General features: G+C 51.7%; 1 pseudogene; it reads right to left on the bottom strand.

The window, feature by feature from the left end:
* Positions 1-1,980: 1,980 nt before the first annotated feature.
* LOC119297798 lies at positions 1,981-3,622 on the bottom strand (annotated as a pseudogene).
* Positions 3,623-6,317: the final 2,695 nt, after the last annotated feature.

Here is a 6,317-nt window from a genome sequence, read left to right as displayed (position 1 = left end):
CTTAGAATTGTTGGACTATAAAATATAGGGGGAGTGTTGATCCGGATGTGTGTGTCTTGCTTCCCTAATGCTCCTCTAACTAGGTGCACACATTCAGGGGGAGCCCGTCCATATTTTGTAGTTCTTAGTTTTCATTCTTTATATATTTTCCTTGTGCAAATCCCTAGTTGTCATCAATCCACCAAAAAGGGGGAGATTGTTGAGGCATATCTCTCTCGAGGTAGTTTTGGTGATTGATGACAACATGTTTGCGGACTAATCATGTGCTTTGAGTAGTTCACAGATTCATCCTTGGCACGAGACGTTTTCTTCCCTTTGGAGTGTCATTCAAGACGGTGTAGCTCTTTCGCTTCTCTTTTGGTGGACTAGTTGCGTAGAGTGCCCCGTACTATCAAAAGGGGGTCCGCTGGGGTATTGCATGGGTGGAATCGACACGTACACGTCAGCTTCTCACCCTCCGAGCTCTTCCACTTCATTGGAGAGATCTCCTCTCTCTTCTATGTCCTGTCTGGGTTCCAGCGGTAGTACCGCGCAACCCAGCGGTAGTACCGTTGAGGAGTCACAAGCGGCAGTACCGCTCCGTAGCGGTAGTACCGCCCGTGACTCCACAGCAGTACTACCGCTGGCCTGCCTGGCACCACCGCCTCGTCCTCAGCCTCAATGGAGAGATCCTCTCTCTCTTCTGTGTCCAGCGGTAGTACCGCACTACCAGCGGTAGTACCGCCGAAGGGTCACAAGTGGCAGTACCGCTCCGCAGCGGTAGTACCGCCTATGACCCCGCTGTTATACTACCGCTGGGCTGTCTGGCTCCTACCGCCTCGACTCGAGGGCTCTTTTTCTCGTGTCGGGTTTTGCGGCACTAGTTGCGGTTGTAGGGACGGTAGTACCATTTCGGAGCGGTAGTACCGCCCTTACCACCGCGGTAGTACCGCGCTGGGTCCAGATCCCTGCTACTCTTCTCTGAGCGGCAGTACCGCTGGCTCAGTGGTAGTACCGCCCCCGTTAGCGGTACTACCGCCCTGTGCGGGGCTGGTTGGTGGGGCAACGGTTGGATTGTTGCCCCCACTATAAAAGGGGTCCCCTTCTTCTCATTTGACCTACCTCTTCCCCCCAAGCTCCATTAATGCTCAAGCTCCATTAAATGCTCCAAGCTCCATTTTCGCCCGATCTATCTCTCTAGCCAATCAAACTTGTTGATTTGCTCGGGAGTGGTTGAGAAGGCCCCGGTCTACACTTCCACCAAGGGTTTTTCGATTCCCCCACTCATCCCTAGCGGATCTTGTTACTCTTGGGTGTTTGAGCACCCTAGACGGTTGAGGTCACCACGGAGCCATAGTCCATTGTGGTGAAGCTTCGTGGTTGTGTTGGGAGCCTCCGATTAAGTTGTGGAGATTGCCCCAACCTTGTTTGTAAAGGTTCGGTTGCCGCCTTCAAGGGCACCAATAGTGGAATCACGAAATCTCGCATTGTGTGAGGGCGTGAGGAGAATACGGTGGCCCTAGTGGCTTCTTGGGGAGCATTGTGCCTCCACATCGCTCTAACGGAGACGTACTTCCCCTCAAAAGGAAGGAACTTCGGTAACACATCCTCGTCTTCACCGGATCCACTCTTGGTTATCTCTTACCTTTACTTGTGCAAACTCTTTAGTGTTACTTCTCTTGCTTGCTTGTATGCTTGTTGTTATTGCATCATATAGGTTGCTCACCTAGTTGCACATCTAGACAACCTACTTTGATGCAAAGTTTAATTTGGTAAAGAAAAGTTAAAAAGACTTGCCTCCCGGTTGTCCCAAGGCCCTTTTACAACAAATGGGCTTAACTTACTCACGACCACAACACATGGTGCTCCGTACATTATTTCCAGAGTCCATTCATACATGGGATCACAATGCTTCCCGGGATACAACATGATTAGTCAAGCAAACACACACACACACACACACACACACACACACACACACACACACACACACACACACACACACACACACCTTCGAGTGGTAGAAGAAATTATTAAGAAACAGTGAACTCTTTATTCCAGTTCCCACGAAAATTTGTCACTCGGCCTTCCAGGATGACATGGGAGGGGTCTCAGAGTCCTTCCAAGTGTTCAGGAAATCATGGTACGATCGCCCGCAACATCCGCCGATGCGTAGGACTCAAGCTCGGCCATCTCCTCTGGGGCGAGCTTCACGGACAGCGCCGCCACATTCTGGTTGAAGTTGTCGACCTTTGTGGTTCCTGGTATGGGGCACACATCGTTCCCCTGGTGGTGAACCCAAGCAAGTGCGAGTTGCGACGCCGTGCACCCCTTCCTCGCCACCATCGTGCTAACCCGCTCAAATACCATGGTGTTCTTCTCAAGGTTTTCAGCTTGAAATCTTGGCAAGTCCTGAATAAATGTGTTGAGCATTGTTGGGTTAGAAACTTAGAACAGAAGTAATAGTGTCAAAATCAAGATTTGTTGTACAAAGAGAAGGATTTGTCAAATACACGAGAGCGAAGTAGGCAGACATGCTTATAACAAACCTTGCGAAAGTCTTGTTCAGACAGTGTGTCGACCAGCTTTGGCACACTAGAGAAGAACCCTCTGCCCAACGGACTGTACGCCACAATTCCAATGCCAAGTTCCCTAAGATTATATACGAGCAGGAACAAAATTCAGACGATTACGGAACCAAAAATGACCATGACATGACATGATTGAGCATGAAAATGTACGTACCTGCAAGTTTATATCTTCCTCGACATCTCTCGACCACAACGACCACTCTAGCTGGACAGCGGTCATGGGATGAACCGTGTGCGCTCTTCGGATGGTCGACGCCGATGCTTCAGACAACCCAATGTAGTTTATCTTCCCCTCTTCAACCAGTTTCTTGAGTTCACCCATATGTGGATGCCAAGCGTGTAAGTTTCTTTCATGGATAGTGTTGTACTCCCTCCGTTCTATAATGTAGTGCGTATAGATTTTTTAAAAAATATAAAATTTGACCAAGTTTATATAGAAAACTGTTTATATCTATAATACTAAATATAAAGTTTGACCAAGTTTATATAGAAAACTATTTATGAGATTTGACTTTTCCACTATCGGGTCTCAGTTTGGTGCATGTGGTCAACGCTCGTTGGTTTGACTAGTCAACGGGATTGGGTTGAACTGAGGTTGACTCGCTCACCGTGACCTCGATGGGCACGCTGACGTCGACGCGGTGCTGGTAGTAGAGGTCGATGCATTCGACGCCGAGGCGCCGGAGGCTGCCCTCGCACGCCGAGCGCACGTACGCCGGGTCGCCGCGGATCGCCCGCGCGCCGTCGGCGCCGGCGAGGATGCCGAACTTGGTCGCCAGCTGCACCTTGCCCCTCACCCCGCCCTGCAGCGCCTTGCCGAGGAGGAGCTCGTTGGTGTGCGGGCCGTAGATGTCGGAGGCGTCGAGGAGGGTGACGCCGGCGGCGACGGCGTGGTGGATGAGCGCGACTATGTCCGGCTCGGGCTTGGGCGGCCCGTAGTAGGCGGACATGCCCATGCAGCCCAGCCCCAGCGCCGACACCTCCAGCCCCTGGGAGCCCAGCTTCATCCGCGGCACCACCGCCGTCGTCGCCGGAGCAGCAGCAGCAGCCATTGCCACAGGTTCCCTCCCTGGAACTGGAAACTAGCTTTGCCATGGCCACTGTAATGGATAAAATCGTTGAGTGAAGTGGAGAGGCCTGCACCTTCCACCTTCATTTATACTACAGCTTAGCGGGGTACTGTGGCGTCAGGGATTTGGTCACGCTCCGGCTGCTATGCACTGTCGTATCTTACCGATTTCTTCCGCAGGTTGTTCCCTTCATCCATGGTGCATAGTACTATAAATAACAATGCAAAAGATATGGACATGTTTGAGTGTTCCTGTCAATGTGTATTCGAACATCCAGATCTCTTGATTTGGGCTACCACAGCCTGCTATCTAGGGAAGTGAGGTTGGTGAGTGGTGACTGATGAGTCGTGTTACTATTATTTATTAATTTAGAGCAACTTCAATAGGGTGACCCAAATCAAACGGCGATTCCGTCTGTTTTTTGTCCGTTTAGGTCGGCCGCCCGCCTGGCGTTCGCCTTGTTTTTGATATGTGTCGACAGCGCGCCCAACGCGCCGACCCATATATGCCGGCTTGACTGGCTGGCCGCCCAATTTTACATTGGTTGCATTCAAACATATTGTAAATAACATAGTTTACACCGAATAAAATAGTATGATTTTACAAGCCGAATACAAATAAAAATGTTTCACATAGTTTTGCAAACGAATAAAAGAAGATATATATATTGGTTGCCAACATGAGCCCACATATGCTCAACCAAATCATTTTGCAGTTGCACGTGAGTTTCCCATTCACGCATGTCTTGATGAAATTGGGTGAATTGTTCAACTGTTGCCGCTACTCCATGCTCATGCACAACATTCTCGCCTTGAAACTATAACCCTTGATCGTACAGACGTTCCGACCGCTCGTCTTCTACGATCATATTGTGCATGATCACACAAGCAGTCATCACCTTCTACAGTTTCTGCGTGCTACAGGTATTAGCAGGATACCGAACGACGCCCCATCGAGATTGCAAAACACCAAAGGTACGCTCGACATCCTTCCTAGTACTCTCTTGCTCTTGGGCAAATCTTTTCCTCTTCTCTCCGACAGGGTTGGGTATTGTCTTGACAATAGTGATCCACTGAGGATAGATACCGTCACCCAGGTAGTATCTTTTGTCGTAGTTGTGGCCGTTGACGGTAAAGTTCACCGGTGGGTTGTTGCCTTCGGCAAGCCTAGCAAACACCGGCGAGCGTTGAAGCACGTTGATATCATTGTGTGATCCAGCCATGCCAAAGAAAGAGTGCCAGATCCAGAGATCTTGAGACGCCACGGCCTCTAGTATGACAGTGCAAGCCCTGACATGTCCCTTATACTGCCCTTGCCAAGCAGAAGGACAGTTCTTCCACTCCCAGTGCATGCAGTCTATGCTGCCAAGCATCCCTGGGAAGCCCCTTCTGGCATTCATTGCCAACAAACAGGTTGTATCTTCAGCTGTCGGCTCTCTCAAGTACTCAGGGCCAAACATGGAACAGCCTTGCAGAACTTATACAGGGACTCTAGGCATGTAGACTCGTCGTTGTCGGATGACGAATCGTCGGAGTCGCAAAGGAAATTGTGTAAAAAGAACTCGTCGGCGGAGTCCATTTCGTACCTTGGCAAACTGTCGAACTGCTTGCGGGCGTCGAAGAAGGAGACGGCTGGCGAGGGGAGTCGCGGCGCGCACGGACCAACTAGCTGCCTTGCCGGCGTCCGACGAGTGGGCCGATGTCCGACGAGCGTGCCGGTCGGATCTGGCCGGGGCGGCGAGGCAGCTTCTTGGTCGTGGGCGGCTATGCGGTGGGGGAGCGGCGGTGTGAAGCAGTCTGCTCCCCAGCGGCAAGACGGCGGTGGCGGGCGACGGTGGAGTGGGCGGCGTTGCTGGGCGGATGTGAAGGCGACGGCAGCTGGCAGAGTCGCCGGCAAAAATGGACGGTGGCGGCGGCATGAAGGAGGCGGGCGAGGGTTGCTGTTGGCTGGGGGTGAGGGGGGAGGCTTGTCGGGGAACGTAGTAATTTCAAAAAAAATCCTACGCAGACGCAAGATCATGGTGATGCACAACAACAAGAGGGAAGAGTATCGTCCACGTACCCTCGTAGACTGTAAGCGGAATGTTGGGGAACGTAGTAATTTCAAAATTTTCCTATGCACACACAAGATCATGGTGATGCATAGCAACGAGAGGGGAGAGTGTGATCTACATACCCTTGTAGACCGACAGCGGAAGCGTTATGACAATGCGGTTGATGTAGTCGTACGTCTTCACGACCCGACCGATCAAGCATCAAAACTACGGCACCTCCGAGTTCTAGCACACGTTCAGCTCGATGACGATCCCCGGACTCCGATCCAGCAAAGTGTCGGGGAAGAGTTCTGTCAGCACGACGGCGTGGTGACGATCTTGATGTTCAACTGTCGCAGGGCTTCGCCTAAGCACCACTACAATATTATCGATGACTATGGTGGAAGGGGGCACCGCACATGGCTAAGAGAACGATCTTAGAGAGCAACTTGTGTGTCTATGGGGTGCCCCATGCCCCGTATATAAAGGAGCCAAGGGAGGGTGCGGCCGGCCCTAGGAGGAGGCGCGCAGGAGGAGTCCTACTCCTACCGGGAGTAGGACTCCCCTCCCATTTCCCTATTTGGATTAGGACTTGGGGGGAAAGAGGAGATGGAAGAAAGGAAAGGGGGGCGCCGCCCCCCCTCC

The sequence above is a fragment of the Triticum dicoccoides genome, chromosome 5A (genome assembly GCF_002162155.2).
Source record: "Triticum dicoccoides isolate Atlit2015 ecotype Zavitan chromosome 5A, WEW_v2.0, whole genome shotgun sequence".
In the NCBI taxonomy this organism is placed as follows: domain Eukaryota; kingdom Viridiplantae; phylum Streptophyta; class Magnoliopsida; order Poales; family Poaceae; genus Triticum; species Triticum dicoccoides.
This window is presented reverse-complemented; position numbering and strand designations above follow the sequence as displayed.